The sequence below is a fragment of the Halichoerus grypus genome, chromosome 3, assembly GCF_964656455.1.
Source record: "Halichoerus grypus chromosome 3, mHalGry1.hap1.1, whole genome shotgun sequence".
Lineage (NCBI taxonomy): Eukaryota > Metazoa > Chordata > Mammalia > Carnivora > Phocidae > Halichoerus > Halichoerus grypus.
Window position 1 is genome coordinate 123,508,984 of NC_135714.1, and position 24,232 is coordinate 123,533,215.

General features: G+C 39.3%; 1 protein-coding gene and 1 pseudogene across 2 annotated transcripts in view; one reads left to right on the plus strand and one right to left on the minus strand.

Annotated features, from left to right (window-relative positions):
- Nucleotides 1-24,232, minus strand: part of ANAPC10 (anaphase promoting complex subunit 10) — a 255,496-nt gene that overhangs the window by 77,578 nt on the left and 153,686 nt on the right. The window lies entirely within an intron of this gene.
- LOC118540746 (farnesyl pyrophosphate synthase-like) lies at nucleotides 1,906-3,230 on the plus strand (annotated as a pseudogene). Its single transcript, XR_013446474.1, has 2 exons — nucleotides 1,906-2,531; nucleotides 2,742-3,230. The product of XR_013446474.1 is annotated as a farnesyl pyrophosphate synthase-like (transcript).

Consider the following 24,232-nt stretch of genomic DNA (forward strand, 5'->3'; position numbering starts at 1 on the left):
AAGACACCTACAGATAGAAAATGAGAGGACTGAGAAACATTTATCATGCAAATGGATGTCATAAGAAAGCCAGAGTAGCAATATTTATGTGGAACAAAATAGACTTTAAAACAAAGGTTGTAACAAGAGACAAAGGACACTATATAATAATAAAGGGGACAATCCAACAAGAAGATATAACAACTGTAAACATTTATGCACCCAACATGGGAGCACCCAAATACATAAAACAGTTAATAACAAACATAAAGGAACTAATCGATAATAATACAGTAATAGTAGGGGCTTTAACACCCCACTTACTTCAATGGACAGATCATCTAAACAGAAAATCCACAAGGAAACAATAGTTTTGAATGACACACTGGGCCAGATGGATTTAACAGATATATTCAGAACATCCCATCCTAAAACAGCAGAATACACATTCTTTTCAAATGTACATGGAACATTCGCCAGAACAGATCACATATTAGGCCACAAAATAAGCCTCAACAAATTAAAAAAGATCGAAGTCATACTATGCATCTTTTTTTACCACAATGCTATGAAACTAGAAGTCAACCAAAAGAAAAAATCTGGAAGGACCACAAATTCACGCAGGTTAAATAACATGTTACTAAACAATGAATGGGTCAACCAGGAAATAAAAGAAGAAACTAAAAAGTACATGGAAAAAATAAAAACGAAAACAAAATTGTTCAAAACATTTAGAAGCAGCAAAAACAGTTCTAAGAGGGAAGTTTATAGAAATGCAGGCTTATCTCAAGAAGCAAGAAAAATCTCAAATAGACAATCTAACCATACACCTAGAGGAGCTAGGAAAAGAACAACAAACAAAACCTAAAACCAGCAGAAGGAAGGAAATATTAAACAGAACAGAAATAAATGATATAGAAACTAAAAAAAAAAAGAACAGATCAATGAAACCAGGAGCTGATTCTTTGAAGAGAATCAACAAAATTGATAAACTTCTAGTCAGATTTATCAAGAAAAAAAGAGAAAGGACCCAAATAAATAAAAATCACAAATGAGAGAGGAGAAATAACAACCAACACCACAGAAATACAAACAATTATAAGAGAATATTATAAAACAAATCAACAATAAACTGGACAACCTAGAAGAAATGTATAAATTCCTAGGAACATATAAACTATCAAAATTGAAACAGGAAGAAACAGAAAATTTGAACAAACTGATAACCAGAAAAGAAATTGAATCAGTAATCAAAAAATTCTCAACAAACAGAAGTCCAGGAGCAGATGCCTTCACAGGTGAATTCTACCAATCGATCGATCAATCGATTTATTTATTTATTTATTTATTTAGAGAGGGGGAGAGAGAGAGAATCTTAAGCAGGTTCCATGACCAATGTGGAGTCCAACTCGGGGCTCAGTCTCACAACCCTGAGATCATGATCTGAGCTGAGATCAAGAGTCAGACACTTAACTGACTGAGCCACTCAGGCACCCCTCTAACAAACATTTTAAAAAGAGTTAATACCTATTCTTCTCACACTATTCCAAAACACTGAAAAGGAAGGAAAACTTCCAAATTCATTCTACAAGGTAAGCATTACCATGATAAAAAACGAGATACAGACAGCACACAAAAAAAGAGAACTATAGGCCAATATCTCTGATGAACATAGATGCAAAAATCTTCAACAAAATACTAGCAAATGAATCTAACAATAGATTTTTAAAAATCATTCACCACAGTCATGTGGGATTTATTCCTGGGTTGCAAGCGTGGTTCAGTATTTGCAAATCAATCAACACAATACATCACATCAGTAAGAGAAAGTATAAGAACCATATGATCATTTCAATAGATGCAGAAAAAGCATTTGACAAAGTACAGCATCCATTCATAATAAAAACTTTCAACAAAGTAGGAAGAGCTGGCATCCAGGAGTAGAGCACTTTACTCCTCCCTCAGAATGAATGGAGACCAGAAATTGGACCCTTATGCCCAAGCAAAGCAGGATTTCATCCAGCATTTCTCCCAGATTGTCAAGGTGCTGACCGAGGATGGCGTGGGCCACCCGGAGACCGGAGACGCCATTGCCCGGCTCAAGGAGGTCTTGGAGTACAATGTGATTGGAGGCAAGTGCCAGCGGGGTTTGACTGTGCTGATAGCATTTCAGGAGCTGGTAGAGCCAAGGAAGCAGGATGCCGATAGTCTCCGGCGGACCCTGACTGTGGGCTGGTGTGTGGAACTGCTCCAAGCTTTCTTCCTGGTGTCCGACGACATTATGGACTCATCCCTCACCTGACGGGGGCAGATCTGCTGGTATCAGAAGCCAGGCATAGGTTTGGATGCCATCAATGATGCTTTGCTTATGAACACTGTATCTACTGCCCCTGAAGCTCCACTGTCGGGAGCAGCCCCATTACCTGAACCTGATTGAGTTTTTCCTGCAGAGTTCCTATCAGACTGAGATCGGACAGACCCTGGACCTCATCACAGCCCCCCAGGGCAATGTGGACCTTGGCACATTCACTGAAAAGAGGTACAAATCTATGGTCAAGTACAAGACCGCTTTCTTTTTTTTTTTTTTTTTTTTTAAGAGTTTATTTATTTATTCATGAGAGACAGAGAGAGAGAGAGAGAGAGAGAGGCAGAGGGAGAAGCAGGCTCCCAAGGAGCAGAGAGCCTGATGCGGGACTCGATCCCAGGACCCTGGGATCATGACCTGAGCTGAAGGCAGACGCTTAACCATCTGAGCCACCCAGGCGCCCCACAAGACCGCTTTCTACTCGTTCTTTCTTCCTGTGGCGGCTGCCATGTACATGGCGGGCATGGATGGGGAGAAAGAGCATGCCAATGCCAAGAAGATCCTGCTGGAGATGGGGGAGTTCTTTCAGATTCAGGACGATTACCTCGACCTCTTTGGGGACCCCAGTGTGACAGGCAAGATTGGCACAGACATCCAGGACAACAAATGCAGCTGGCTGGTGGTTCAGTGTCTGCAGCGGGCCACTCCGAAACAGCGTCAGCTCTTTCAGGAGAATCACGGACAGAAGGAGGCGGAGAATGTGACCCGGGTGAAGGCGCTGTACGAGGAGCTGAACATGCCCTCCCTGTTCACGCAGTATGAGGAAGACAGCTATGGCCACCTTCTGGGCCTCATTGAGCAGTACACCTCGCCCCTTCCCCCGGCCATCTTCCTGCTGCTGGCACACAAGATCTACAAGAGGAAAAAGTGACCTAGAGACTGCGCGGGTGGGGAGGGGTGCCTCTCAATAAATTGTCGAAGTTTAAAAAAAAAAAAAAAAAACTTCCAACAAAGTAGATTTAGAGGGAACATACCTCAACACGATAAAGGCCATATATGAAAAACCCATACCTAACACCATCCTCAATGGGGAAAAGCTGAAAGCTCTTCCTCTACAGTCAGGAACAAGAGAAGGATGTCCACTCTCACTGCTTACTCAACATAGTACAGAAGTCCTAGCCACAGCAATCAGACAACAAAAAGAAATAAAAGGCATCCAAATTGGTAAGGAAGAAGTAAAACTTTCACTATTTGCAGATGACATTATACTCTATATAGAAAATCCTAAAGACTCCACCACAAAACTACTAGAACTGAAAAATGAATTCAGTAAAGTCTCAGGATACAAAATCAATGCACAGAAATCCATTGCATTTCTATACACTAAGAATGAAACAGCAGAAAGAGAAATTAAGAAAATAATCCCATTTACAATTGCACCAAAAATAATAAAATACCTGGGCATAAACTTTACCAAAGGGGTGAAAGACCTGCACTCTGAAAACTATAAAACACTGATGAAAGAAATTAAAGATGACACAGAAATGGAAAGATATTCCATGCTCATGGGTTGAAAGAACAAATATTGTTAAAATGTCTATACTACCCAAGGCAATCTATACATTTAATGCAATCCCTATCAAAATATCAACAGCATTTTTCACAGAACTAGAACAAACAATCCTAAAATCTGTATGGAACCACAAAAGACCCTGAATAGCCAAAGCAATTGTGAAAAAGAAAAACAACTGGAGGCATCACAATTCATGCAAAAGAAAGAAACTGGACCACTTTCTTACACCATACACAAAAATAAATTCAAAATACCTAAATGTGTGACCTGAAATCATAAGAATCCTAGAAGAGAGCACAGGCAGTAATTTCTCTGACATTGGTCATAGCAACTTTTTTCTACATAAGTCCCCTGAAGAAAGGGAAACAAAAGCAAGAATAAACTATTGGACTACATCAAAATAAACAGTTTCTGCACAGAGAAGGAAACAATCAACAAAAATAAAAGGCAACCTACTGAATGGGAGAAGACATTTGCAAATGACATATCGAATAAAGGGTTAGTATCCAAAACATATAAAGAACTTAAACAATTCAACACCCCAAAAACAAATAATTCAATTTAAAAATGGACCAAAGACATGAACAGAGGTTTCTCTGAAGACATACAGATGGCCAACAGACACATGAAAAGTTGCTTATCTTCAGTTATCATCAGAAAAATGCAAATCAAAACTATAATGAGATATCACTTCACACTGGTCAGAATGCCTAAACTCAAAAACACAAGAAACAACAGGCATTGGCGAGGATATGGAGAAAGGGGAACCCTCTTACCCTGTTGGTGGGAATGCAAACTGGTGCAGCTACTCTGGAAAACAGAATGGAGGTTCTCAAAAAGTTAAAAATTGAACTACTCTACAATCCAGCAATTGTACTACTGGGTATTTACCCAAAGAATACAAAAATACAAATTCAAAGGGATACATGTACCCCTATAGCAGCATTATTTACAATAGCCAAGATATGGAAGCAGCCCAAGTATCCATCAACTGATGAATGGATAAAGAAGATGTGCTATATATATACAATGGAATATTATTCAGCTGTAAAAAAGAATGAAATCTTGCCATTTGCAATGACATGTATGGAGCTATAATAGTAAGTGAAATAAGTCAGCCAAAGAAAGACAAATACCATATGATTTCACTCTTATGTGGAATTTAAGAAACAAAACAAACAAGCAAAGTGGAAAGAGAGAGAGAGAAACCAAGAAAGAGACTCCTAACTAAGGAGAACAAACTGATAGTTACCAGAGGGGAGGTGGGTGGGGGATGGGTGAAATAGGTGATGGGGATTAAGGAGGGCACTTTTGGTGAGCATCGAGAGATTAAAATAAAAGCTTAAAAAAAAAAAAAGAAATACAGATTTGGTCTTCTTCCCCAGTTCCTGTCACAGAGCTCCTAAAACCTTTGTAATATCCTGAGTAATACAGGTAATAAGAGCATCCTTTGTTAAACTTGGTTTTTGTATAGAATTCATTAAAACCCTTGGAATTTCCTAAGTGATAGAAGTGTCTATTGTTATCCACAAGTCATTTTAATCACACCTGATTTATGCAAATGAGGTGACTTAGGATGAAGTCCCAGATAGCCTCATGATAGGGCTGGTCACCAGAAAGACCAAATGATTAAAGGGTTGGAAATTTCAGCTCCAGCCACTGACCTTCAAGAAGAGGGTTGGGGTAGGGAGCTGAATAATAAAGCTCTATAAAAACTCTTGGAAGATGAGATTTGATGAGCTTCCAGGTTGGTGAATACATCCATGTGCTGGGAGGATGACAGACCCAAGTCCACAGGGACAGAAGCTCCTGCACTCAAGGAACCTTCTGGACCTCACCCTACGTACCTCTTCATCTGTATCCTTTATAATAAACCAGGAAATGTAAGTAAATGTTCCTGGAGTTTTGTATGCCATTCTAGTAAAATATCAAACCTGAGGTTATGGGGACCTCTGTTTGTAGCCAAGTCCAACAGAAGTCGTGGGTAACCCGGGGACCCACCATTTTTATTAGTATCTGAAGTGGGGCAGTTTTGTGGGACTGAACCCTTAATGTGTGAGGTTTGTTCTAACTCCAAGCAGTTAGTGTCATAATTGAGTTAAACTGTAGGACATCCAGTCGATGTTCCACAGAGAAGTGAACTGTACTGTTGTGGAAACACACACACACATCTGGTGTCAGAAGTGTTCTGTGTAAGAGTGTAGAGAAACAGCTCTTTCCCAGAAGTATGTCCTATTGTACCATGCCATTATACAGAAGAGGGAAGCAAGACAGAGAGATCTTAAGTAACAGGGCCAGGCCCTTCCTGTTAATAAATGGCAGATCTGAAGCTTGAACCCAGGCGGCCATCACTCTCCCTGGTAACCCCTACAATTCCCCTACCTCTCATTAAGACAACAAGAGATTCTATTACTAACACAAAGATTTATAGCCACAACCAAAGACAAGTACTGACAACAGAGCAGGACAAGGAGCTATGAGAATAGGTAACAAGAGGACATGACCTAAACTGGAGGGGAAGCAGGCAGGTAGTTAGGAGAGGCTGCAATGAAGAAGAAATATTTACACTGGAATCTGAAAGATGAGCAGGATTTAGTTCCATGAAAGGTTTTTTTTTGTTTTTTTTTTTTTCTTTTCTGACAAGGGGGTGGAGGTGAATGCAAGAATACAGTGGTGGCTTTGAAGAAATCAGTGTAGTTGGAATTCAGACAGAGGCAGAGTGTGGTGTGAGCTGAAACTGGAGCTGTGGCCTGGGGGCCCAGGTCAGATGGGTGCCCTGGCAAGGGCCTGGGACTTGATCCTTCACCTCCAAAGGGTTTTAAGCCAGAAGTAACATGAACAATTGATGGTTTTAAAAAAGAGGTGTTGAATCCATTAAAAAAAAAAGGCACAATGCAGGGGCACCAGGGTGGTTCAGCCAATTAAGCAGCCGATTCTTGGTTTTGGCTCAGGTCTTGATCTCAGGGTCTGGGATAGAGGCCCGCATCAGGCTCCACCCTTAGCAGGGAGTCTGTCTGTGGATTCTCTCTCTCCCTCTCCCTCTGCCCCTCCTCCTGCTCATTCTCTCTCTCTCTTTGTCTCTCTCAAATAAATAAATCTTAAAAAAAAAAATTAAAATGGCACATTGCTAGAATTCCATAGTTCCCTAATTACCTTTGTTAAAATTTTCCTGAAATGCTATAAATTTATCATCAAAACTTAAATTTAGCACGGACCATAATAACAGAGACCAAAGAGCATAACCTTTGGAGAATTCATATTATACTTTCATCCCAACTGTTCAAATTACTGTGTGATTCGAGGCAAGTTATGTCATTGTTATGTGTCTCAACTTCCTATCAGTGAAATGGGAATAATATTTACTTATGGGTGTTTCTTACTATCATTTATCTATCAGCAGGAGCCCTCTAAAACTTAAAAATCTGGTTGAATTTGGCCCAGCTCTCTAACCCCTGCTTAAAAGCCCTTCCTACAACTTCCTGTAACTTCCGGCGGCTCAAGGCCTTAATGATCTCCACTTCTCTATTTCTGCACCCACCAGTCTACTTCAGCATATCCATATGAAGGGAAGCCTGGCCCCTTCACAGTCTCACCAAGTTTCCGGACCCAGATCTTGCATAACTTGCACAAATGTACTCAAGATGAGGAATGTACTCGAGATGGGTGCTGCAGTCTCCCATCACCTCACTGGTCCCATGTCCTGTCTTCCTCTCTTCCTAGTCCCCTTTCTGTCTGGCTCAACAACCAAAACGCTGCCTCGCTTACTAAGAGTGACCCGGCCCATGCCTCCAACTTCACTGTCTCACCATTATCAGTAATTGCAGTATTTTCCTAGCAAAAACAGCTCTCCTTTTTAAAAAGGAATTCTGGTGAATAACATTGTCTTCATATCATTACATGCAGATTTCAAAATCACTAACTATAGATGGTCACTGTGAGACAGGGAAACGGAAGGGACCCCATGAAGGACTGCTTTTTTGCTCCTTTTCCTGCTTCTATTTTTGCTAGGACCTGGCTTATAGAACAGATAATGTATGTCCTCCTGGTAAAGGTCAAGGAGTTAATGATTTCTTTGGAGTCTTCCAGCACAACAGATAACATCTAAGGAGTGACCAGGCAGGGTCGTCTCGTCATGAACATTTTCCAAGACCACTGACTCACCAAGACCCCTGACTCCAGGGCATAAGTGACTTAGGAACAAACACTCATCTTTGTTCCTGGATGGCTGAGAACACACATGCACCAGACCATAATCTTCAGTTAAAACCCCAGGCCCCAAGCAAAGACAAGACTCATTCTTCATTCCTCTTTCCTTTCCAAGTCTCCCGTATGCTTTGTCTGCATCTGCACTCTCTCTGCGTCTTCAATAAACTCTGCTCTCACTTCCTCTTGGATTGAGTTTGACTGCCATCCTGTGTGAAGCCAAGGACCCTCTTGGCTGGTCCTGCGGGACCCCCGCTGGGTCCTCAGACCCGGCCAGCCTGTATCAGCTGCTATTATCAGTGTCATTATTTTTTTAAAGATTTTATTTATTTATTTGAGAGAGAGAGAGTGCACAGGCAGGAGGAGTAGCAGAGGGAGAGAGAGAGGCACGTTCCCGGCTGAGCATGAAGCCCAATGCGTGACTCGATCCCAAGACCCTGGGATCATGACCTGAGCCAAAGGCAGATGCTTAACAGGCGCCCCTATCAGTATTATTATTATTTGTTGGTGCAGACATACTGTTTCTTAGTATGTAGAAAAACATGCCTTTAACCTTTCATTTAGATTTTCTTTAAAGCAGAACCATCCCCCTATCAAAGTCTCTCTGATCCAAACCAGAGGATGACAGTATTACTTAGCTGTGTTGCCTAAACAACGAATCTCAATTGATAATAGCTTATAAAACAATAGCATTTCACCTGGACTTGAGGTCCACTACAGCTGTTTTTGACAATGCATAGGCTGTGCTCGCTTCGACAGCACATATACTAAAATTGGACAATGCGTAGGCTGTGGCTCTGTGCCGTGAGTCTTCACGTTCTAGAACATAGACTAAAGAAGCAGCCCCTGTGTGGGGCATGCCATTCTCACTGCAGATGGAAAAGAGGGCCAGAGCCAACACACCATGGCTCTCAAACCTCCTGCTCAAACATGACATATATGATGCCCACTCACCTCTTATTGGCCATGGAAGTCCCACTGCTAAGCTCAATGTCAATGAGACAAAGTGGAGAGTCCGAATATACAAGTGAATAATGACCAGACCTGTGCAGTGACTTTGACCCATAACCTGGGCAGCAACCAGCCCAGGAAGCCAAACCACAACATCTGTAGCAATTGGTCCAAAATGGTCAGGACTTGGTCAAAGACCGCCAGAAATTTTTGCCCCTGCTTCCAACTCAGGATCAACCAGAGAAAGCCAAATATGCTCCCAAACCAATCACATAACAGTCCCCACTTCGAGTTAGATCTGCCTCCAGCTTCCCCATGCCAACAACATCCAATCAGCATACCTGAAGCCTTCCCTTTCTTCCACTGTAAAATCGCTCTCCTACTCCCCTGCCTGCCTTTGAATCTCTGCCAAATGCTAGTGATGGAGGCTGACTGCCTTGCTATATAGCAAACTCTGAATAAATAGCCTCTGTTTATTCTCAGTTGGGTGGTCTTTGCTTGTTTCCACAAAATATACCCCTCCCATGGTGGGAGGGTCAGGTGGGGAGGGTAACCGCAAATCATCTGGCAATGGGTGAGTATGAATAATCCTCTTTGAGGGAAGGGGAGAATAAATAACGGGGGGACAATACACAATCTGCCACAGTTTACCCTCTGGATCATTGCTTTCATCCTCTCCACATGCAAAATCTCATGTAATTATGAAAGCACATCTGAAGCCCAGGATCTCCTGATAGTCTCTACTTCATATCTGGGTATGTCTACTCTTTCTTCAGAGATACATGGACTAAAACATAAGTTACATGGTTAAGATATAATAGTAGCTCAGGAATAAGATAACAGTAACAAACACTCTTCAGAAAGGGGAAGAATGAGAGATGCAGAGCAGTAACATACCAATAGCAAATCTCTTTTTTTTAATATTTTATTTAAGTTCAATTTAGTTAACATATACTGTATTATTAGTTTCAGAGGTAGAATTCAGTGATCCACCAGTTGCATATAACACCCAGTGCTCATTACATCATGTGCCCTCTTTAATGTCCATCACCCAGTTACCCCATCCCCCCACTCCTCTCCCCTCCAGCAACCCTCAGTTTGTTCTTTATATTTAAAAGTCTCTTAGAGTTGGCCTCCCTCTCTGTTTTTGTCTTATTTTATTTTTCCTTCCCTTCCCCTATGTTCATCTGTTTTGTTTCTTAAATCACACATACAAGTGAAATCACATGGTATTTGTCTTTCTCTGACTGACTTATTTCACTTAGCATAATACCCTCTAGCTCCATCCACATTATTGCAAATGGCAAGATTTCATTCTTTTGATGGCTGAGTAATATTTCATTATATGTATATATATGGCAACAATGTCCACAATAGCCATAATATGGAGAGAGCCCAGATGTCCATCAACAGACGAATGGATAAAGATGTGATTGATATATGTATATATATTATCAGTGTTATTATTTTTTTAAAGATTTTATTTATTTATTTGAGAGACAGAGAGAGAGTGCACAGGCAGGAGGAGTAGCAGAGGGAGAGGGAGAAGCATGCTCCCGACTGAGCAGGAAGCCCAATGCGTGACTTGATCCCAGGACCCCGGTATATATATATATACCAATAGCAATTCTAAAACCCCCTGGGCAAATGTTGCAAAGGCCTCCTCTGTGGGGAGGAAATGCTCCTAGATTTGGCTCTAGTTATACTTCCTGGAAATAATTCTTCAGTCCATTTTTCTCTATGGCTCTTGATTCTACCTTCTAAGAGACTCTACCTTTTTCATTATCCTCCTTGACTACATCTAAAGAGGCCACTGAACAATATGTCCTTCTTCATGACTGAGCATTATTTTTTTTTAAGATTTTATTTATTTATTTGAGAGAGAGAGAGAGAGAGAAACAGCATGAGAGGGGAGAGGGTCAGAGGGAGAAGCAGGCTCCCCGCTGAGCCAGGAGCCCGATGTGGAACTCAATCCCAGGATTCCAGGATCATGACCTGAGTTGAAGGCAGTCGCTTAACCAACTGAGCCACCCAGGCACCCATGGCTGAGCATTATTAAAGAAAAAATTATTCTGACACTTGTTAAGACAGTAAGGAAGACTTCTGGACTATTGTAATAGGTGCCAAGACTATCACAATAAGGAGGTAAATCGGGATCAATTCCGAATACAACAAACACAAGTGGGGATTGATAGTCAGTGAGCAGAATGCGGAGGTAGATGGAAAATTACTAGAGGAGCACGTGAAGGGTAGTTGTTAAACCAACTTACCAGGATTCTTGCTGAAGGCAAGCCAGGGTGACCAGATATCAAGGGTGGAAGGAATTCTAGAATGGTATTGGGTATTGGGTATAGATATGCAGGGATCCAAAATGTTTGCTTTTATGTCTTGCAGTCATGATCTTTTCAAATTCAAGCCAGTGATGGCTCTTTTGACAATCTCTCTCTCTCTCTCTCACACACACACACACACATACACACACACAACTGTTGGCTTTGTATCTATTTGATTTCAGTTAGGTCCATGTGACAATAGTCACTATAATTTTTTTAAGCCCCTTCCCCCCACCAGAAGCAGATTGAGCTTATTGGTCTTTTATTGCATAGACAGGCCCTTATCACTTTCCTCTGAACCATCTCTTTTCTCCTGTCCAGCTAAAAGGATTTATTTGGGAGGGAGGGAGACACCTTAATACATTTAAAGATTTTAAGAAGGGTTGTGGTAGCCATGCCCCTTGATTTATTCTTCTGTCCATGACTGAATTTTAATTGACTTCTATTGCTGAAATCATTTCTAAATTTTATCTTTTATTGGTAGATAAGAGAAACAGTTACATATTTCAACCCTGCAATTCTCAACACTTCTAAATTCTCTCTTTCCTCTCATCCCTGCTTGGCCAATTCCTTGCTGAGTTCATTTCTTCTTTATAGTTGTGAAATGCACCTAATAACCACCATGGCACATTAGTGACATTCTGTTTCACCACATCTTAACCTAAAGTCACAAGTATATTAACTGTCTTATCTGCCTTCAGATTATTATGGACAGTCATTATACCAAATATTTACCATTCCAAATATTTACCACTCCATGTCATGGATTGCCATTTTTTTTTCCCCTGTTTTAAAGTTTCCTGTCACACACTGTCCAGAAGCCAATGCCATATCTTTTAGGATTCAGTTGTTATGCAGCATTTCACTCCTGGTACCAGTCAGTTATCATAACAATGATGCCCCAATCTCTGTGGCTTATAAAATAAAGGTTTATTCAACACTTGTGTTACATGTAGGCTGAAGGTGGGTTGTGACTCTATTCTACATGGCTTCTCATTCTCAGACCCAGGCTGGAGAAACAGCCCCTATTTAGGACATGCTGTCCTCATGGCACATGGAAGACAGTGTTAGAGCCAACCACTCAATGGCATTTATCACATCTGCTCAAATAGGACTGGCCACAGGAAGTCACGTGGTGAAACCTGATATCAATGGGACAAGGAAGAATAGTCTTTGATGGGTGAGAACTGCAGGGTAAAAATGTATAATCTTCTCACAAGGAGCAGGAAGCAAATAATTAAAGAAAGCATAAAATCAACCACATTGGTCAAGAACAGAATTATTGGAGGAAGATATTTTTCTCTCTTGATCTTGACAAGCAAGAGAATTAATAAATGAGTCAACAATCCCCACTAAAACTTTGATAAGAAGAAAAAGAAAGAACAGACTGTGTGTGTGATTTCTTTTTCCTCTTGATTGCTTTGTTTTCACTCCCTCTCTAGTCATACATAAAGTGTAATATGTCATATGGAATAAAAGAAAAAAACAGTCCCCATTGATTTTGCTCACTTTCTATTACTAAGACCGCTGAGACCAGGGACACGGGGTGGCAATGGAAGGGGAGGATTATAGAGTCCTCCTTTCAGGGATAGAGGTCTATTCTTCCCTCCTATAGCTTACTAACTTTCACCAACAGAGTAGGCCAGTTCCTAGAATCGCACACAGATCATAAGGCCACATCTATCCTCTAACAATAAAATTTCTCAAAGTATCAGAGTAATCTGCTACAGATCAGTAGCTAAATGCCCAAATGCGCTCTATTTTATTCTTTTTGTATGGTCCAATTTTGGGAGCAGAGACTCAATCTTCTTGAACAGGGCAGCTGTTAATGTACACGTGCTTTTGTGCTAAAGATGAAAAAGGTGTCTCCCCTTGGTGGACAAATTGGGAAAATACCATAAAAAAAAAAGTTCCCCTCCCTCCCATGTGGTTGAATTAGTAAAAGATGCCCCCTGAAGGAGAGCACATGGCTTAAAGAACGTAGCTCTGTGGGATGAAAAAACAACAACAACAACAAAATGCAATTTGCTCCCAGCAAATGTAGTCGTTAGCGAAGGTTTCAGCTTGGCAAGTGCAATGTGGCTTTGACTGAAGCCCCCACTCACCTCTTGGACCAGGTGCCTTTGTTCAGTGCACAAAAACACAATTATGAGTGACAGCCCTGCATTTGACATTAAGCATGGGATGCAAAAATCTCATGTAAAACTTGTCCAAAGGAATATTTTTCCTCAATAAATTTCATTCTCAGCTTCTGCAGACTAGCGTTGAGTGGTTTAATTAAACTCCACACTGACGTGGGCCAGTCACTAGCATCCATTCTCTATTGAGAAAGGAGCCTTAGGTAACTTAGTGGTTTGAGTACAATAAGACCTTTCTCTTCTCTGTAGGTAATATGTCATGTTTAGTGCCCTCTAATGGAGTTATTTATACACTTCCTTAATGCAGAAACAAGCTGGTGAGGTAGGGTTTTTAGGTTTTCTTTTTTTTCTCTAGCTCTTTCATTATCGTTTTGCATTTTATTCTTCTTTCTGGTTCAATCTTCCACGTTCAGATCTTTACCTTTTCTTGCCAATCGCCAGTAACAGTATACTTGAAAATGTTCACAGGATGTTCTCCAGACACCTGCTGTCAAGTACCACATGTAGGAGACTTGTACAGTAAATGGCCTCTCATTAGAGAGAATTGCCATATGCTATTATAAAGAAGTCATTCTTCAACCCCTTTGCTTCACACAGCATCATACTCAGCAGTGCAAATGTAAGGATTATTTAATGTTTCACAACACTCACAAATGGAGTTTGAACAAAAAATGATCAACAAACTAAGACTATTTACTTTTGGGAGAAGCCAATGTCAAAGCATTGCAGCAGCCTGAACTGTAATGTGAGTTCTAATTTTTCACATTTGTACAGTATCCACTCTGGCAATGTGTGTGTTCAAAGTGCAGAAAGAGTGGCCGGTGACTTGTTTTTCTTAAAATATATCTACTCACAGTAGAAACAGTCATGAATAATCTAGGACCACTCATCAGAAGCCACACAAAGTACATAAAATAGAAAATCAAAATAAATAAATCAATGTTTTAAAAACCTGCTCAGTTCTAATTTGCTCAGTGTAATTTGAAAGTTAACTTTAAAAAAAAAATGAAAGTTAACTTTTAAAATAACATTTTTTTGAAAAACTTTGTGAAAATTAAAGAAATTCATCTGTTCACCTAGTTGAGGAGAATCGATGTGGTTGGTTATTTCAGTGGAACCAAATTGAGTTTATACGGTTTTAATAAGGTGGTTATAAATTTTCATTGCTTGTGATCTTCTCGGGGATTCCAAAAGCAACTATCCAGAGATGACTGCTCTCCAAGTGTTGTCCTTCTCAACTTTATTTAGTGTGAAGATAAAAAGAAGGATGTTTTCAGTTACAAGTAATGGAGATCTCAAGCCAAATTGGCCAGAATACTAACAAACAATTTCACATAATAAAAGGTCCAGAAGTAGGGAGGGCTATGAGATGGCTAAGTCAGTGGTTAACAATGTTACCAGTTCTATCCCTCTCTCCACTGAGGTTGGCTTTATTCTCAGGCTGGTTACAAGATAACTTTGGTAGTTCCAGAGCACATATCTTGATAAAATACAGATGACAGATTTTTCTCTTCTATAGATCTCTCTTAGGAGCAAGAAAATGTGTCCTAGAAGCTCTCCTAGAAGCTTCTACATCTCATTCCTAAATCACCACTGGCAAAAGGAATGAGATTATCCTTAAAAAAACCAGGCTTAGTGTCAGAGAAGATGTCAGTTAGCCTTAGGTACATGACTCCATGGTGTTGGGGGACTTGGGAGGGGGCAACACTTTCACAAAACTGGGTTTCTGGTAGAAAAGAAGAAAGAGAAAAATGGATGCTAAATGAGGAACCTATATAATCCTCTCTGATAGCTAAATCTGGAAGTGCACTTGACTCTTCAACAACAAGGTCTTGCACTGGTTGGGTCCAATTATACATGGATTTTTTTCAATGAATGCAGTATAGTACCATAAATCTATTTTCTCTTCCTAATGATTTTTTTATCAACATTTTCTTTATTCCAGCCATATTGTAAGAATATAGCATATAATACATACACAAAATACGTGTTAATTGACTGTATGTTATTAGGCTTGTTGTTGTATTATTGTTATTAGTAAGGCTTCCAGTCAACAGTAAGGTTTTAGTAGTTAAATTTGGGGAGAGTCAAAAGTTACACAGGGATTTTCAACTGTACAGGTGGTCAGTGCTGCTAACCCCAACATTATTCAAAGGTTGACTGTAGTTTAATAAATTTTAGTATCTCAGAACCCGTGGGTGGCTCAGTTGGTTAAACGTCTGCCTTCGGCTTGGGTCATGATCTCGGGGTCTTGGAATCGGGCCCAAGTCGGTTTCCCTGCTCAGCAGGGAGTCTGCTTCTCCCTCTCCCTCTGCTCCTCTCTGCACTCGTGCTCTCTCTCTCTCTCTCTCTCAAATAAAAAAATAAAATCTTTAAAAATAAATAAATAAATTTTAATGTCTCCAAACTACTACTGAAATCCTAATTGTAAAAACAGAAAGCTCTTCCTTCTTAAGAGATTGTCCAGTTTCTTCATGATGTTTAATATTAAAAAGGAAAGGAAAAAAGAAAAGAAAACGCTTATATATTCTTAGAGATGTATTTACTGAGCATTTTCAACCTCAAAACTAAGAAATTTCACACTATCTTTAGAGTAGATATTTTGGCTCCTTTTAATTGCTGGATACTCACCACAGAGAAAGCTGATTAGATTTATGGTCAATATGAAGACTTGTTGAGAGGCTAAAATATTATGGATCTTCCCAAAAGATGTGGGAAACATTTCCAGTTTGTTGTGATCTATGATTTTTTCTGATGTTACAGCTACTGATCCACATATTTTGGGATCCCATGTAAGTATTCTATAAGTTTTTTAACTAGTCTAATATCTTGCTACTCAAAATATATTCCTTGGACAAGCAGCATCAGCATCATGTGAAAGCTTGATTGAAATGAAAAATCTCGGGCGCACCTCAAACCTACAGAAGCTGCATTTTAACAAGATTTCCAAGAGATTAATATGCACATGAAAGTTTGAGAAGCACTACTACTAGGTATACATAGTAACTCCCTTGGCTCCTAGTGCCTGGGGGATACTATACATAATACGAAATCCAGCAACTACAGTGTAGTATAACGCACATCATTGTAGCTTGGAACTTGAGGAACCAAGAGATTAATATCATGGGCTTGAAAAATAAAATTCTTGCTCATCTCTTATCTCTGTTCCATTAATCCAAATATCAAGATTTCATTTAAACTCATTCATCTGTACATAAAGGATGCCAGAAAAATCTCTGATCCCTTCTTCTGATCACATCAAAACAGGTTGGATATTTAGACATGGGTTTCATGGTACATAGTGGGAAGATGGAAGATTAGAACTTGCTTGGAGTCATTTAGACAAATGCTGGCACTATTTCCACCAAGTACACAGTGAGGGCAATATGGCGGCCAACACATGGCAGGTGCCCAGTAAAACCCCCATGTTAATTTTTTTTAAGTGATAATAAGGCTAAAATTACAAACTGAAGTTTGTTCTTATGGTTTGATCATTTAGACAAGTACAGTATGTTCATAGGCTTATCTACCCCACATTTAGCACCCTCCCCTTCTTGGCATTTCTCTCATTTCCTCGAAAAGCCTTTTCTGGAGAAACTTCAGATCAGAAGCCAAAGAAAATTCAGCTCAATTTGCCCTGCTCCCCATAGACCTCCCAATGACTGAAGGCTTTCATTCCCTCTCTCCCACATTAATTCTGGCTGTGCGTTAGTCACCATCAGTGTTTCCCTAGGTTTCATGGTGAGAAAGCAGCGAATTTGCTGGGCTAGTCTAGACTGTGTTAGCAGGCTGCTGCTTTATTTTCATGGGCATTTGATTTGCTTTGCTTTGCTTTGTTTGTTGTTGCAGTTGTTTTTGCATACTACTGCCAGAAAATATAACCAAAGTTGTATAAAGGTACAGTCAAATCTACAAATGTAAGATCTATAAATATATAATCCCCAACACCTTTGCTCCCCCTCCTTTGCCCTTTACCTGTTCTTTGTCCACTTATCCTACCACACCCATGGCTTTTATAATATTTCATTTTTCTCCTACACTCAGCCCTATCCCCACTGCCTCTCCTCTGAATCGATGGCCTTCCCTCCTGCTTCATAGAAAAATTTGAGGCCTTGCAGTAAGAACTTTTTTGGCTTCTGACCCCCCAACTCCAATTTCTATACATACTTATCTTAACTTCCTTTCTCCAGTCTCTTCATATCACATTTCAAGTTCCAGACTTATCCCTTCACTTCTATTCCTGATCCCTTCTCCAGTGGGTTCAATGGCAGTCCCTAAAAATATATGTCCATGGCTTACTCCCTGGAACTGTGAATGTTACCTTCTTTGGAAAAAAGGGTTTTGGAGGATGTGATTAAGGATCTTGAGATGAGGAAATCATCCTGGATTATCCAGGTGGGTCCTAAATTCAATAACAAGTGTCCTTGTCAGAGACAGACAGAGAGATTTGAAACAGACAGAAGAGGAGAAGACAAAAACACACAGGGGAAAAGTGGATGTGACAATGGTGACAAAGATTGCAGTGATGAGGTCTCAAGTCAAGGAATGCCAAGGACAGCCAGCAGCCATCAGAAGCTAGAAAAGACAAGGCAGGGTCTCCCCAACACCCCAGGCTCCAGAGAGAGGTGGCCCTACTGACACTTTGATTTCAGACTTCTGACTTCCAGAACTGTGAAAAAAAAAATTCTGATGTTTTAAGCCGCCAAGTTCTTGGTCATTTGTTATAGCAACCATAGGAAACTAATATACCTTCCCTGCCAGAGAAAGATCTTGCCATTATCAATTAGCTCTTCTTTCTCCTATACTTTCAATCCTTCTACTGCCTCTTTTCCCTTAGCCATACATCCTTGCAATGTTCTCCCGTCTTAAAAAATATTTCATTTATTTGTTTTACTCTACCCCTTTCTGTTTCCTTTTCAGGTAAACACTTCAAAAATAGCCTGCACTTTATTCCCTCTCCATGCACTCCCTCTCACATTTCAGACTGCTACAGTCAAACTGCTCTACCTACCGCCCCGGTGGAATGCTCTTGCAAAGGTCACCTGTGTTCTCAAAATTGCTAAAGTCAGTGAACTCTTGTCAACTTTCATCTTATTTGACCTCATTGCTGTATTTGATACTACTGCCTCCTCTCTTCTTAGAACATATCCTTTTCTTGAATTCCAAGGTGTAACTCTCTCCTAATTCTCTTTCTCCCCTGCCCCATGTCTTCATAAACTCCCTTGATGTTGCTGTTTTCCTAGTCACGTAAACATTGCTAATACCCTAGGTTCTTTTGACTCCTGGCTTTCCCCTCCTTTATTTGCTCTCTGGAGAACCTCATCTTCTTCTATGGCTCTACCTACCACACATATGGATGAAAACCTAATCGATTTCTTGATATGACCCCTTCCCTAAAGTTCTAAGTACATACAGCCAACAGCTTACTGGCTCTATGTTAAGGAGTACCCGCCTTAACACCTCAAACTTAATATTCCCAAAATGAAAAGGAAAGGAAACACCCAGGATCAATCAACAAATAAACAAAAGTGATCTTCCTCTTGCATTAAGTTAAGGCACTATTTGCCATCCCCCAAGTCAAAAACCCAGAATCATTTTAAACTCTTCTCTTCCCTTTTATCTTCTCACCTAACCTTCCATATCAAATTGATGACCAAGTTCTGTCAATTCCCTCTCTATAACATCTCTCATTTATGTCCTTCCATCTTCATCCCACTTTTATGGCTTTCGTTCCAGTTCTCATCACTTTGCACCTGGACTCTTGTTACAGTCACCTAACCCACCTCTTGCCTTAAGTCTTGCTTTCTCCAATTCATTATCCACTGTGGTGGTAAAACTCTTTGGGGAATTCCTGACTGTCTGCTAAGATAAACTCCACATTGAAATATGGCATTTAAGGCCCAACACAATCTGGCTTCTACCTCTTTCTCTAACCTTCTCTCTCTCCCCTCCTACTACATGCCCAAGTACCAGTCATGTTGAAACATCTCCCAAAACCCAACCCCTTTCATACCTCCATGCCTTTGTTCATGCTGCTTCCTTTATAATGCCCTTTCTTCTTCTCCTGCTGAACATTTTACTCAACTTCAGAATATTCTTCAAATATGACCTCCTCTATGAAGTTTTCTTGATCTCATTTCCCCAATGCATTGGGGCCCTAATGTACTCTGTACACAGTTCAATCATAGCATTGATAGACTTTATTATACTTATGAGTTTCCATGTTTATCGTTCCTACTAAATTGTTAGATAATTGAAGAAAGAATCTTCTTTCTTTATCCCTAACACCTTGCACAATGCTGAACAGAGTAAACAAACAAATTAAAAAAAAAAAAAAAAAGCTTGCTAAATATGTTAATGAATGAGTGCATGAAGAACATGGATCTGTGAATCTGGTCTACTGCCTTAAAGCCATGCTTTGGGTGCTGGAGAGGAACACAATGAACATGACAACTCTTCCTATTCCTCCAGTTTTACACAATGGTAAGTAATTTAAAATACTTTAAATTAAAATAAGCAAGGACTTATTATGAATCATAGTATAAACACAGAATTAATACTGAAGGTAAAATGTTCAAAGGAAGTTCAAACATGATTTGGAACATTTTGGACTAAGGGCTAGACTTCCTCAGGGCAGACAAATTTAGTGTTCATGTTCTGTACCAATGGGGGTAATTTAGTGGAAAAGTTTCAGAAGTTATGTTAGAGTATTGTATTTATTATAAGTAATAAAATGGAACTCCCAATATAGATATTACTAGCTAGGATGAAGGGAGTCTTCATAAGAGGTGTGTATCACCTAAGGCAAAAGTACAGGAAGGTCTGGGTCTATACCCAAAATAGATTCCAAGATAATTCTTTTCCAAAAAAACTCAAAAAACAAACAAAAAGAAAAACAAGATTCACAATAGAATTCTTTTAAATATCAAACTCTGTGAGATTTAAAATACAGCTCAAATTATAAACATATGATTCTCTCAACTTTTCATATATATGAACATTTTTATATCCCAGGATTTCAGATCAAGTTTAGAGTCAGTTGTGACAATTCAGAGACCTAAGTTTGTACCGGAGACTCAAGCTTTGCCTGCACTCTTGCTTCCAAGCTGTAGGTAATGTCACACAAACTAGGGAAAAAGTTGAGCCCCACAGTTTCTATAACTCCTGAGTTGAGATAAAGATAAGGTAAATTTTAAAAATAGTTGACTACGGGGGCACCTGGGTGGCTCAGTTGATTAAGCATCTGCCTTCAGCTCAGGTCATGATCCCAGGATCCTGGAATCAAGTCCCACATTAGGCTCCCTGCTCAGCGGGAAGCCTGCTTCTCTCTCTCCCTCTGCCTCTCCCCCAGCTTGTGCTCTCTCTCTCTCTCGTTCACTCTCTCCCTCAAATAAATAAAATAAAATCTTTAAAAAATAAATAAAATAAATATATATATTTATATAATAAATAATAAATATAATAAAATAAATAATTTTATTTTATTTTTTATTTAAAATAAATAATAAATATAATAAAATAAAAATAGTTGACTATGTTTGGAGTGCCTGGGTGGCTCAGTGGGTTAAGCTTCCAACTCTTGATTTAGGCTCACGTCATGATCTCAGGGTTGTGAGATGGAGCCCTGTGTAGAGCCCACTTAAGAGTCTCTCTCTCCCTCTGCCCCTTCCCCCACCCCCACTTGCATGCTCTCTCTCTCTCTCAAATATATATATATATATATATATATATATATATATATATATACACTTGACTGTATTTGTACAGCACAAAATACTTTTAAGAAAAAATTATCAAGGGACTACATTAAAATAAAAAGTGTTTTCACAGCAAAGGAAACCATTAACAAACAAAAAGGCAACCAACTGAATGGGAGAGGATATTCACAAGTGATATATCCAATAAGGGGTTAATATGCAAACTATATAAAGAATTTATACAACTCAACACCAAAAAAAAAAAAAAAAAATCCAATTAAAAAATGGGCAGAGGACCTGAAAAGACATTCTTCCAAAGAAGACATAGAGATGACCAACAGACACATGAAAAGATGCTCAACATCCCTTAGCATCAGGGAAATGCAAATCAAAACCACAATGAGATACCACCTTATACCTGTTATAATGGTAAAAATGAAAAACACAAGAAATAACAAGCGTTGGTAAGGATGTGGAAAAAAAGTAACCTTCATGCACTGTTGGTGGAAATGTAAATTGGTGTAGCCACTGTGGAAAACAGAATGTTTTCTTCAAAAAATTAAAAATAGAACTACCATATGATCCAGCAATTCTACTACTGGGTATTTACCCAAAGAAAACAAAAGTCACTAATTTAAAAAGATATATGCATATGTATATATGTTTATTGCAGCATTATTTATAAAAGCTAAGATATGGAAGCAACCTAAATGTCCATCGATGGACAAATGGATAAGGAAGACATAGTATACATAGACACACAGACACACAATGAAATATTTCTCAGCCATAGAAAAGAATGAGATTGTGCCATCTGAGACAACACAGAAGGACCCAGAGGGTATTACAAAGTGAAATAAGTCAGACTGAGAAAGACAAATACCATATGGTTTCACTCATGAGTTAAAACAAAACAAAGCAGAACCAGATCTAGAAATACAGAGAACAAACTGATGACTGACAGAGGGGAGAGGGTGGGCGATGGGCAAAATGGGTGAAGGGGAGTGGGAAATACAGGTTTCCAGCTATGGAATGAATAAGTCATGGAAATAAAAGCACTGCATAAGGAATATAGTCAATGATATTGTAATAGCGATGTAACAGGACAGAAGGTAGCTATACTTGTAGTGAACATAGCATAATAGATAAACTTGTTGATTCACTATGTTGTACACTGGAGATTAATGTAACATTGTGCACCAACTACACTCAAATAAAAAAGAAAGAAAGAAAGAAAGAAAGAAAGAAAAAGAAAGAAGGAAGGGAGAGAGAGAGAAAGAAAGAAAGAAAGAAAGAAAGAAAGAAAGAAAGAAAGAAAGAAAGAAAGGAAAGAAAGAAAGAAAGGAAAGAAAGGAAAGAAAGGAAAGAAAGGAAAGAAAGGAAAGAAAGGAAAGAAAGGAAAGAAAGGAAAGAAAGGAAAGAAAGGAAAGAAAGGAAAGAAAGGAAAGAAAGGAAAGAAAGAAAGGAAAGAAAGGAAAGAAAGAAAGGAAAGAAAGGAAAGAAAGGAAAGAAAGGAAAGAAAGGAAAGAAAGAAAGAAAGAAAGAAAGAAAGAAAGAAAGAAAGAAAGAAAGAAAGAAAAGAAAGAAAGAAAGAAAAGAAAGAAAGAAAAGAAAGAAAGAAAGAAAAAGAAAGAAGGAAGGGAGAGAAACAAAAGAAAGAAAAAAAGACAAAGAGAAAGAAAGGGGGAGAGGGAGGGAGGGAAGGAGGGAGGAAGGAAAAATTATCAAAGTTCATCTACTACAGAAACTTTTTAAAAAGTTCTTTACTAAAGAAAAAATTTGTCAAAACAAGTTTAACTATATTACACCAACTATAGATTATCTTCCTGCCACCTTAGAATCCATTTAGAGATTCATTTATGTGGTGCATATTTTGTGTGTGTGTCACTAATTACATATATCTACAAAATAACTGCTGCTTTATGACACTTCTTGAACCACTAGTAAATAATTAAGTGGCCACAAGAGTTAGAAAACAAAAGCAATCCAAAAACAGAGGGTGGAGGCAGCTGAAAATTTATAAGTTGCTCAAAAGACTATCTTGGGTTGATGCAAGAGGAAAATCTGAGAACATTTTCTTTAAAAAAAATAATAAAAGGAAACAGAGCATGCAACTTCAGAGCTCAACTTGTGCCTAATCTCTTTGTGTGGGATTTTTTTCATTCCAACATGTACCTCCCAGGACAAGCACGGCAGAAATCCCGAAATTATGTTCATCTTCTGAGGATAATATGTAATAAACATAGCCTTCCTTAACATGTGGGTCAGGGCAAAACACAATGTGTGTCTCCCATCCTGCCAATCCAAAATGTTTATACAGATATATCTAGTGAAAATGAACACTAATGGCCACCTTGCTGGGGACAAAAAGATGTAACAAAAGAACATGTGACTTAGGGAATATGGAAGCAGTAAAGAGACTCTCATGACTGCTTGTGAATTGTATGGACTCTATGTGTGGTTCGTTTTCTTTTTCACTGGGTGGTAGGCACCACCTCCTTTGCCCACTATGATTACCTCTCTAAGGAAGCTCAGATGCCTGGTTCTCACAGCACCAGCATTTGAGCCTGCCAAATTGCCAAGTCCCTGTTTTAGCAATATCAGAAATTATTTTGGCAAATATGGCGTGTGGAGGACACCTCAGATTTCTGTTCCTATTCCATTCTACATCGTTGGATGACAAAACCTCCTATAATCTGACCGAGGCATACAGAGTAGACAATGTTGTCGTTGAAAAAGAGTATTTAAATCTCTAGAACATCAATCTTTTGTAGATTGCTTTACCTCCTTTTTTATCTTTATATATGCATTTCAAAGCAATTTCAGAGCCATAAAGAAGGCAGGCATTACTACTATTATGTTCTACCTTAGAGAAAAGACAAAGAACTGATAGAAACCTCCACTCCTAGCCACTAGGTGTTTATAGCAGCCATGCTGTACTCTTCTGGAAGTCCTCTCCATGTGGTATTTGAAGCTGTAAGGTGCAAGTGCTGGAGAAAACCCAGCTCTTTTCTCAGTGAAATGACCTGTTATTCTGTCAAAAGAAAGAAGGT